Source organism: Haliotis rufescens, unplaced genomic scaffold (assembly GCF_023055435.1).
Source record: "Haliotis rufescens isolate VD_foot unplaced genomic scaffold, xgHalRufe1.0.p SCAF_11, whole genome shotgun sequence".
NCBI classification, from domain to species: domain Eukaryota; kingdom Metazoa; phylum Mollusca; class Gastropoda; order Lepetellida; family Haliotidae; genus Haliotis; species Haliotis rufescens.
The window spans coordinates 32,567,687-32,579,779 of NW_025963791.1; positions in this window are offsets into that span (position 1 = coordinate 32,567,687).

Consider the following 12,093-nt stretch of genomic DNA (forward strand, 5'->3'; position numbering starts at 1 on the left):
GGGGTTCGAACCGAAAATCTGAGGTTTCTGGCGTGCCCAAGGGACGCAACTCTGCACAGCGAATCGCGGCGCCTTATACGACTGGGCCACCCGTGCCCCAACCAATCTGAAGTCTATGAATAAATCTTTAAGAAATATGAACTCATGTAAATAGATATATCAGTTCAAGTGGCTGAAATTACTCAAGATGTTACACATGTGGTTCGTATGAACGTTTGTGTGAACTGCAACGGAGACTAAGAGACGATTTGGCATATAAAGTGAACATTTAATTATCATTATTACACTTGTGACGCTTTTCATTGATAGGAAGCATTGTTTCCTGCACATAGCAGAACACATGAAACATGGCACATTATTTGAAACATATTTGTAACATTATTTGTAACATTATTCGTAAACTTATTTGTAACATTATTTGTGACATATTTGTAACATTATTTGTGACATATTTGTAACATTATTTGTGACATATTTGTAACATTATTTGTGACATATTTGTAACATTATTTGTGACATTATTTGTAACATTATTTGTGACATTATTTGTGACATATTTGTAACATTATTTGTGACATATTTGTAACATTATTTGTGACATTATTTGTAACATTATTTGTTACATTATTAGTGACATTATTTGACATTATTTGTAACATTATTCGTAACATTATTTGTGACATTAATTGTATCATTATATGTAACATTATTCGTAAAATTATTTGTAACGTTATTTGACATTTTTTGCAACATTATTCGTAAAATTATTTGTAACATTATTCGTAAACTTACTTGTAAAATCATATGAAACATATTTGTAACATTTTTTGTGACATTATTTGTAACATTATTTGTGACATTATTTGTAACATTATTTGTGACATTATTTATAACATTATTTGTGACATTATTTGTAACATTATTTATGACATTATTTGTAACATTATTTGTAACATTATTTGTGAGATTAATTGTATCATTATATGTAATATTATTCGTAAAATTATTTGTAACATTGCGGAGACGAGTTTTACACTAGTTCCACCGCATTAGCATTCGATTGGCATTCGCAACGGCGTATGGATCTGCCTTAAAGAAATTACAATATGTTGTTTGTAACTTTCATCGTGTTTCATACCGAGCTCAGGTGCCAATCGTATCAGATACAACATTGCATATTCAAGATCGATGGTGTAAACCGAAGAGAATCAATGTTTTTAATGCTGTCTCGATATAGTGAATATGGTTACTTTATGAAACACATTATTTATAACAACGTGATTCCTACCCGCCAATACTAAACTTGCAATAGACAGTGTTATGCAATGCAATGCGTGTTAATAAGTATAATAAATTATCATGAATTAACTAATGAAATTACTATTCATATCTGTGCTCGTCAAACGACCTGAATTATACCCCAACATTACAAACACAAACAAACACGTATGCCAAGGACCCTGAAGAAATACATAAAATATATACTTTTCTAAATCGTCAATGTCAGGTAATAAACTGCCTCGATTATTCTCCGAAACAGATTCATTAGGCGTCAAATGCAAAATAGACAACTGATGAAGCCTATATAAATAGATCCCTGAAAATCACTTATGTCACCTCCGCCTCCGTGGTCTAGTGGTAGAGCGTCCGCCCGGAGAGCGGAAGGTTCGGGATTCGATCCCCGGGCGCGTCATACCAAAAGACGTTAAAAGATGGTACTTGTTGTTACCCTGTCTGACGCTCGGCATCAAGGGGCTAAAACAAGGACTGATTGGCTCGGAGTCAGTATACTGTGTCTGAGTGTTAAACTGCGGCATGGTATCTCAGTGAGCTAGCACTATAAATCGGCATCAGTCCGGACTACGTAGTACAAGCAGCCACACAAACACATACACGTGCATGCACGTCGCTATATAAGTGCAATAATCTTGGACGCGACGTTAAACCCCATTTCACCTCACCTCACCAGTTATGTCACCACGTGTTTGCGCAAAGGTGTCCTGTTCCACCGGTAGCACCCGCCACTCACGCAATGTGCTTAAAAAGGGATGTGTTGGTTAGTTGCCCAACGACGCACCCAGTAATACTCCTGCCATGCGAATCGTTTGATGACAATCTCCAACACGCTGTAAATCATGGGAAAACAGGAACAGCGGGCGCCTGTTCTCAGGTGTTAACAAAATACACATAAAGCGTACGTGTCTCTTTTGTAAAAAGGGCAAATGGCACAGTAAAACAAACTGTTTCTATGGAAACAGAACATTATCAACTCTACTACAAAGAATCGTGATTGCTTTTCTTTGTGGTTATGCGGAGAATGCATTACATAAAATATGCGCAGATATAAGAAAATATCTGATCCACAGTGCGGTTGAAAGTTCCTTTTTTAAACGGTCATGTTAAGATTTTTACAGACTTGTATTCGGTGCTTACATATGTTTATCATCCGCTTAGTCATCAGCCAGAACTTCTACTGTTATATTTGAAGGTGCAAAAAAATTCAAGGATGGTTTACTCTCAGTTTGAATTGTCAAAAACTCCACCTGGTTGATGTATTCCGTTGAGGGCTGTGTGTCAGCAATCGGATATATTATAGTGTCATGGATCTGAGCATGTCTCCACTGCAATCATTACTCTAACCAGTTTCTCTAGCATCACGTGGGGGCAAGTAGACCTCCAGGTCGCCCACGCAGTGTTAACTTATAACTCCTCCTCAAGCAGGTCAGATGTGTACATACTATAGCGTGGACAAAGCTCGGCCGTCATTTACTGCTACTATAATAAACGGACCAAATTTCTTAAACTGTCGTGTATGATGATTATAGTGAGTATGATCGAGATCCATGACGTAGTTTAATCAGAATCAATTGTGCTTAAGCCTTCTGGTCCACAATTAAGGATTATCAACATGCATTTTCATAACACAGGTTAATTACATGTGAATATGGTACTATTGATGTCCGTATTAAAAACAGCAAATGCGAAAGTACAGTGGTCCAAGGTCTTTGTACTGAGTGTTCTTTTAAATGTTTTACATGAAATACAAGCAGGGAGATTTGTGATAAAACATATCATTGCGTGGTGTTGGTACTTAGAATCACGAATACCTATCAACTTGTGTTAGATATTCGAAGGTAAGAATGCAGTGTACACACAAACCTAAAATGATGGACTTCTAACGATGTTGCTATATATTTGATAAAGTTGTTTATTGCAACAAAGTGTTTGTTGCAATTTAATTGCATTTTCAACCCAAATCGGTTCTTTTATGGAACAGCAGTGACCTCTCTTGGATACTACATAGTCATAAGAGAATGCAAGATTCGGGGCAAAATATTCGCTTTGCAACGGCATCTGTCCGTGATTTTGCTTGAGAAACCATTCTGACAGGTTGATTGTGACATTCATGGTCGACAAAGTTATTTAATGTTGAATAACGCAACATCATCCAAAAACAATAATGTCTTATATGTTTTAACAGATACGCCGATATTTTAAACATCTTACATGTGAAATAACATGATTTGATATCTACTGTAGGTGTGTGATATCATCATTTGAAGGAGGAAACATGAGATTATCATTCGAAGGAGAAAACATGAGATTATCATTCGAAGGAGGAAACATGAGAACATTATTTTAAGGAGGAAGCATTGGGTCATCATTCGAAGGAGGAAACATGAGATTATCATTCGAAGGAATAAACATGAGAACATTATTTGAAGAAGGAAGCATGATGTCATCATTTGAAGGAGGAAACAACTTTGAGAATATATCAGATTCTACTATTAATATCTTTCCACACTAGCCAGCGGCATATAAATACATCAAGTCTAGATACCTGCTATTCCTGAACACGGGACACATCAGCCCTGACCTGTGAAACAGCTAGCACATACCCATCGCTCTATAGCCTGCACGGGATGCCTAACCCTAAGTATTACGCACTGTCCATGGGCACAGCGAACACCTATCAGACCTGCGGGTAAGCTATAGACCAAAGTGTGTCATATCACATCCACGGCATTAGAGTATTACGCAATGTGTCAAAATAAGATTAAACAGAAGTATTATGCAGTATAGGAATTGACTACTCACGTTGTGCATTATCAAACCAAAAGTTCTGTTTGATTTGCCTGGCTTCACTTTGTTGGTGTGACAAGTTTTAGAGATATAGATCACACATGACGTTTTGTTTGTTTGTTTGATGCTTAACGCCGCACTTATTCCAACCGTATGACGGCGGTCTGTAAATAATCAAGTCTGGACCAGACAATCCAGTGATGGACATCATGAGCATCGATCCACGCAATTGGGATACGATCACATGCATCAACCACGTCAGCGAGGCTGACCACCAACCTCTTACGACAAGCATAGTCAGTTATTTGGGCAAGCATGGGTTGCTGAAGACCTATCGTCATGCTTTCTTGGTTTTGGTTGTTTCATTTTTTAACGCCCCATAAATTACACATGACTCAATAGCACTGACTGAGTAGCCAAGCCATTCTGTTTGGTTTATGTCCACATGTTTACGCCCACTAACGGTATACTGTTTCCTGATTAATTGATAAAAGGATGGACGTGGCTTGTGTTGCAATATTTCTAACAATTCGTATTTCTGGCTACAATTATTTGTGTTAATGATACAATAAGCAGTCTGTTAAGTTATTATGATAATTGTTGACGTAGTTATTCATGATAATTGACTTCAATATATTCTTTTGAGCGTTTTGGGAGTTGTACGCTAACAAGATTGAAATCAATTCTTAAATGCCAGCATTTTAATATACAGCAACAGTCCAGTTATATGACGGTGGCCTATAAAACGCGAGAAACTTGTGATTGATAGTATGAGGGACGTCTCATGCCGTCGGATTATGTAGACACCAAACAAAACAAATCACCAAGCCTGACCACAGATGTATTAAGTCTCCTCTTACGACAAGCGTGTGTTACTAGGGATCTATTCTAACCAGACATCCCAACTGATGCAATTTTCCTTTACTTACTCCAACCTTTGGTGTCTACATTTCACAACTTGTGAGGGACAATCGATCATGTTCTTTCTGTCACGATTTCAAGCCGCGTCATACAACTCTTGCTCAGAAGTTGTTTGGGCACTGTTACAACATTCAAGGCCTCAATAAAGCTTCACACAGTTTTATGGTAGACATGTGAAGGACATTTTCAAATTTGAAGCATCAGTGACAAGAATTATGTTCGATGCAATTCCTTATTTTGATCTGTACCATATGTTCCCGTGTTGTTTTAGGTGAACAATTGACTTGCCTTGCATGTGTTTGCGACGGGGGCAGGATGCGCTTACCTTATCGCGAACACCTGGTATCATCACTATTTGATAATGTTTCATGAGCACATGCTCAAGATAAAGTCGGAAAAGTAACTGACTCTGTTGTTGGCAGAGATATCTTATGAATATGGAAAAGGTGTCCTCGTTTTTATGTACAACGGGAGATATATCGACCGAGTGGTTTTTCATAAGTATCAATAATTATTTTGAAATTACAGAAGGCGTGTTGGTAGCATGATACTCACGCATGAGTTTGTGTAATGCGAACAGCACACAATGACTACTCAGATGCTCATAGAAAACCTTTTTGCTTTGAATAACACTCATGCAATGCCATGAAAATCACCATCTACGCGCCGTGGGCATGCTGCAGACAGGAATGGGGCAAAACGAAGTTGCCAAACATTTTCATGTTCATCGAAACACAATATTATCTCTTTGGAGATGTTATCTACAGCGGGGCAACACTTACGACTTGCCACAGACCGGTCGTCCACGTGAGTTGTCATGGCAACAAGACAACCATATTCGGCTAGTGCATCTACGAAAACGATACCAAACTACCACATTAACAGCTCGGACAATTCCTGGATTGAGACCAGATAGTGGCAAAACCGCACGCAGCCATATAAGGGAGCAAAACATCGAGCCCAGACGTCCACCGATATGCCCATTTTGTCTTCCACGTCACCGTCGTCACCAAATTTGATGTAGCCAGCATCGGTGGTTCAGAAGACCAGACTGGGACTGTTCACAGATGAATCCAGGGCCCATCTGGACAAATCTGGTGGTCGTGCAAGGCTCTAAATGGGTATAGGAGAACCTTTTAGCTACGCTAACAATGCCCAACTTCGTCTGTTTGGGGTTGAAGTGAAATGGTAAGGGGTGGCATCACAAGTCCTGTGAGAAGACATCATTGTCAATGGCAATTTCAACAGCGTACGCTACCGGAACGACATCGTTCAAGGTCATGCTCCACCCTTTGTGCAAATGCAGGGACGTAACGCCTACATGTTGCACGTGTTGTAATGTAATATTTAAGGCAGAATAACCTTACTGTACTGCCATGGCTGAATGTTTCTCCAGACCAGAGAGGACCAGATCCAGCCGGTAACGCTAGCTCAGTTGGACCAATCTTTGGTTGAAATTTGGTACAACAGGCTGGTGTCTTAAGTGTCCCACCGATGCCTCGCGCACACACGACATTGACATTGTTAATTGAATAGTTGCAACATCCTCTTGTTGGCCGTGTCTCTCTGGCTCATGTTATTAGGTAGGAGCCTTATCAGGGAATTTATTATTATGAAACATTGATCAGACGAATGGCCACAGAGCTCCAGATAAGCTGCGTATCTGCGTAAAATACGCATCAGAAATGCAGAAATACGCAGTAAAATAAAATCCAAGCGTATCAAATACGCAACGAACATTACAGATACGCTACAAAAATAAAACTTGTGCGCATCATCAAAATATTGTGAAGTAACCGTGCGTATGAGATTAGCAAATCAGCAACTTATTTTGAAATTATAAACGGGCATTCCGTCAACCTTGCCAAATTCCACGATGACAGTTACATCATGATCATTTGCCATCACACTTTCTTGTGGAAGTATCGTGGTATTTTTGAGTCCTATAAAGCTCTCGAACCCGCACGAAACCAGTTTGCAGGGCCTAGATGAATAGTGTTTTTAAATATTTAACTTAAATACCCACATGTGTTAAAACTAGTGGGTAACAGAAATTTGAATACCCAGATAGAATTACTGATACCCAGTGATTTTAAAATGCATGGGTAAAATACCAACAACACCAAAAGCTTAATAACATAATTTTTAAACCAATGTATATGAATCGCAGTCACTAGGTGTCGCTATTACAGATACTTTAAGAAAATGATAGTCAACGCCAGAGACTAATCAGCTAATCAGATTCCATTGGGCGTAAAAGGAAAAATAGTCACTGTGGTAAAGATTTAATGAATAGATCATTGACAATCATGGATGACCGATATGTTTTGTGCGCTGTCTTAAGAATGTCTTTCACAGAACCCACATAGTCTGCACGGTTTACAAGAATACTTATCATCTGGTGACTCGTAGTAGCTAAATCACTGAAACTTTACATATTTGTATTCCTGAAAGTGCAACATACTTTTGGGGTACGCCCGTATGCGGAGGATGCTTTCTCGGGGTGATGTCTACATTGGGGAATGAATGGAAACAGTGTGATCAGGTTGCGTGTGTGTTTCATCGTACACGGACGGTGTGTGTAGTTGCTCTTACTTACAGCTACTTGTATGTCTGGTCCAGACTTGAGAGTATACAGGCCGTCTTGTTATAGCTGGAATAGACCTGACTGCGGCGTTTACAGTAACTGTACATATGTTGCTGTCAATGCAGGTGTGTTGCTGGAGAGTTTCATCATTTGTGACAAAATGTCCTGATATGATACTATCACTGTGGTCACCTGGTTTAGTTACTGCCCATTGGGGGGCGGTCGGGTAGCCTAGTGGTTAAAGCGTTCGCTTGTCACGCCGAAGACCCGGGTTCGATTCCCGACATGGGTACAATGTGTGAAGCCCATTTCTGGTGTCCCCCGCCGTGATATTGCTGGAATAGTGCTAAAAGCTGCGTAAAACCATACTCACTCACTCACTCACTCACTCACTCACTACAGCCCATTGGATAAAGGAATAAAGTTTTCCTTAAGTTTGTCTTGTGGGATAGTGGTATACAAAGAGAAAACATCAAATGCCTTGACATAATAGAACTTGGTTCTTTTTCTATGATTGCAAAGACTAAAGCAAGATAAACATGGTGACTACAGACACAGTCTCTGTCTTCAAAGGTTCAGGTCAACACAAAATGTCGAAAATGAAAGCAAAAGACATCTGAGAAACAATATGTGAAATGCTTGGCTTCCTCGTATACCACATCTGTGTGAAATTTGGGGGTAAGACATTTAGGCAAGAATGAGGCATCTCTAATGTAGGCACTTACCTGTTTCTTTATGTACACGATTCGGAATTCCTGCGCAGATTGGCTAACCAAAACAAGACGTTTAACTTCAGCTTCAGGTATATCGATGCTCTGATATATATAGTAGTTCAATATTGGTCAAATAGCCAATTTCTTTCCACTGATTTGCCGACCAAAGCAGGAAAGTGAAGGAGACCAGTGAAACCGACTCATCTGTTTCATATTTAGATTCAGAATAACAAAACATATCCACAAGACTGTATGTTTAGAGTGATGACAACTTTTCATTATGCAACTTACCCTTTATACCCCAGCAGATCCAGCCTTGGGTGTCTACAATCCACAGGGCATGAGGCACAATCGAGCAAGCTCTTTCTACGATTATGTCAAAGAGTTTCATATGACTCTTGCTGAAAAGACAAGGTTATAAACTTTAAGGTCTCAGTTAAAGCTTTCAAATGTCTTATGGTAGACATGTGGAGGATGTTTCCAAATTTAACTATATTGACTTGCTCTTTCAGATGAATATTTGACTTGCCATTGTATGTGTTTGTGACGGATGCCACCGGTGGAGCAGAATACACTCACCTATTCGCGGATACATGATATCATCCCTATTTGACAGTAATTCATAAACATGCTTATGACAGTCTGCATCGTACAACGGATTTCTTATGATTAATATGAAAATGTTTTTGTCTGTTTATTTATAAAACAGAACTACAGTTGTAACATCGATTATCAGCTTCATGTAGGAGGGCAAAAGCCGAAGGTATCACACACGAACATGGAGAATCCGGGATTCGAACCACGACCTCGAGTTTATATACCTATGCGGTGCACGACGGAATGCGGTGATCTGGACAACCAACTTCCAGTATAAAGAGTGAGTGAGTGAGTTGGGTTTAACGCCGCTTTTAACAGTGTTCCAGTTACATCACGGCGTGTCAGCTTAATGTTGGAGGAAAGCCCGAAGTGATGCAGGTCTTAGACGTTTACCACTTCGGTGAAACCCACGAGCACGGATATGGTGCTGACAAACCTAGAAACATAATCGGGGCGAACCAGGATTCGAACCGTGCCCCCGCCAGTATAAAGAACGACATCGGCCGTATACTAAATTATATATAGTTTATATGTACACATATTGTGTATGACAGTCCGTATTCACTTCACAGACCACAGGCAACATCCACAGGTCGCATATGCATCATACATATTGTTGAGAAGGTTGACAATAAATAGGCTAGTGTGTGGCTAGATATGGATAATTGATGACGTCACGAGTACGTCATTTGATCCGTCCTCATGACGCCTCTAAGCTGCAGTAAAAGCTTATGGCGTATGTGCAGAAGAAGTTGCTCTACCCCCATGTGTAGTGTAATAAAGTATAGTCTTGCCCTGATGTAATAATAGTCCAGGGTAAAACTGTACATTGTGACACTAAACATGAGGGTAGAGCAAACTTTATAACTTTTGGACATGCGTCAAAAATCAAATGTGTTATAAGGGGCGCCGTAGTTGACAGTTTGCGAAGAAAGGTAACTTACAATATGTTGCCTGCACTATGATGTTACCATACAAAATACGTATTAAACATAATAAATAGATGTCACTATACGTTATAAGAGCAATGTGTAATTATTATCCAACATTCCATGCGGCAATACGCAGCATTTGTAATTATGTTCATTTATAAATATGATTCATTTTGATCACGTGACAGTAAACATCCCCCAGGTGCATTGTGGGGCCAAGGTGACCCATGTAAAGGCAAGTTTGTGTCGCTGGTTATTGTGAAGTTTCGTCGTAATAGTTTAAACATGTTTCTGCCTCTAATGTTAGCAAACAGGAACAGCAAGATAAAGTACTGTCGGTGCCTTTGATCTTTTAGCGAAGCATCTTAGTATGCAGTTTTATGTAGCGATTTTCACGGCACAAAAACGAGTAGTTTATCTTCATTAAATGAAAGCCCTTTTCATCCTGTAAAATCTATTGCCATAGGATCTTAATATTTTTGAATAATTCTGTATCACTGTCACTGACATGTACTATTTGGTAGATTCAAAAATGTATATTCGTACATAAACTCGTCTATCCCATAGTAAACTTACCCTGATGCTTGCTTGTTTGGTGTTTAACGCTACACTCAGCATTATTCCAGTTCGAGTCTGAAACAGACGGGGCGGTCGGGTAGCCTAGTGGTTAATGCGTTCGCTTGTCACGCCGAAGACCCGGGTTAGATTCCCGACATGGGTACATTGTGTGAAGCCCATTTCTGGTGTCCCCCGCCGTGATATTGCTGGAATATTGCTAAAAGTGGCGTAAAACCATACTCACTCACTCACTGAAACAGACAATCCAGTGATTAACATCATGAGCATCAATCCACGCATTTGGGATACGATGACATGCTTCAACCAAGTCAGCGAGCCTGACAACACAATCCCGTTAGTCGCCTCTTACGACAAGCATAGTCGCCTCTTAGGACAAGCATGGGTTGCTGAGTACCTATTCTAACTCTGATCATTACATGTTATCTGTAAATTATTTTCTTTTACCCCGATACGATTCTTCTCTGCATGCAGATCTGAAGACACCTCCATTTGAGATTCGGTCAAGTGAACATTGACCGAACATTGAGTGCCCAATCAAAATGAAGAATGACTGGGTTCTTTAACCAATCAGATGTCAGCTCTCTCAATCGATTAAGCTTCACACCGAACACAAATTTTCTCAATAGTTCTGGTGTGACGTAATATGAGGTGAGATGGAATGGCAAAGTGTGACATGAATACCCCTCCCAGACTCAGCATACTGCCTTCGAGCTGACCTGTCCTTGTTTTAGCCCTTAATGCCGATATACAGGCAGAGTAACAACAAGTACCATTTTAACGTCGTTATGTGGTATCGGTATGACGCGCCCGGGAAACGAACCCCGGACCTTCTGCTCTCCGGGCGAACGCTCTACCGCTAGACCACGGAGGTGGTCCGACAGAGTATGAGGAAGTATTTGGATCTTCACCCAGAGAGATATCGGAGGAAAATATCTGATTTTGATTACACTGATAATGCCTGTTTAAAACATTTTAGTATATAAATCTCTATTGCAAAAGAGGGGTTTGGGGGTAGCCTAGTAGAAAATCCGGCTTCTTTTAAAGGGGTTCCCTACCCATGATGCCCCTACTGTGTTACTCTATGCTTATATAGTATATTGCTTTAACTTAATGCCCATTTACCTGTCGCAGAATAATACAAATAACGTTACAATTGAGACCCGTGAACCATAAATCATCGACAATGATATGCGAGTTTTGCGTTTGGGTGTGTTTACCATTCCCTGCTGTGACGCGATCACGCTGTGCCGAGATAACTCCCAGTCTGTTGACCCCCGACCTCCATGTGACAGGTTGACAGGCATAACTTGTCTATTTCGTCGCTTGATGTGTTTATAACGGTATAGATATCTCGGTGTTGGACAACAGTGTCAAAACAACCCTATGATAGTTAACACTTGATAGCCATGTGTGGGGGAATCGCGGTATCTTTGCTATAGCGTGGATGGTATAATCCAGGGTTGTCTTCCCCTTGAATATATGCAAATATTGATTGCCATGAGAGTACAACGACACACTAAGTCAGCCAGGGTGGTGATTGCCACCATAAAATGTTGTCGCCAGTGCTCCTGTGCAGATACTATGTCTCAATATCCCACCCTTAATATATGATTTGCTTGTCTGTTTATTTGTTGTTTAACGCCGCACTCAGCAATATTCAAGCTAATATGACGGCGGTCTG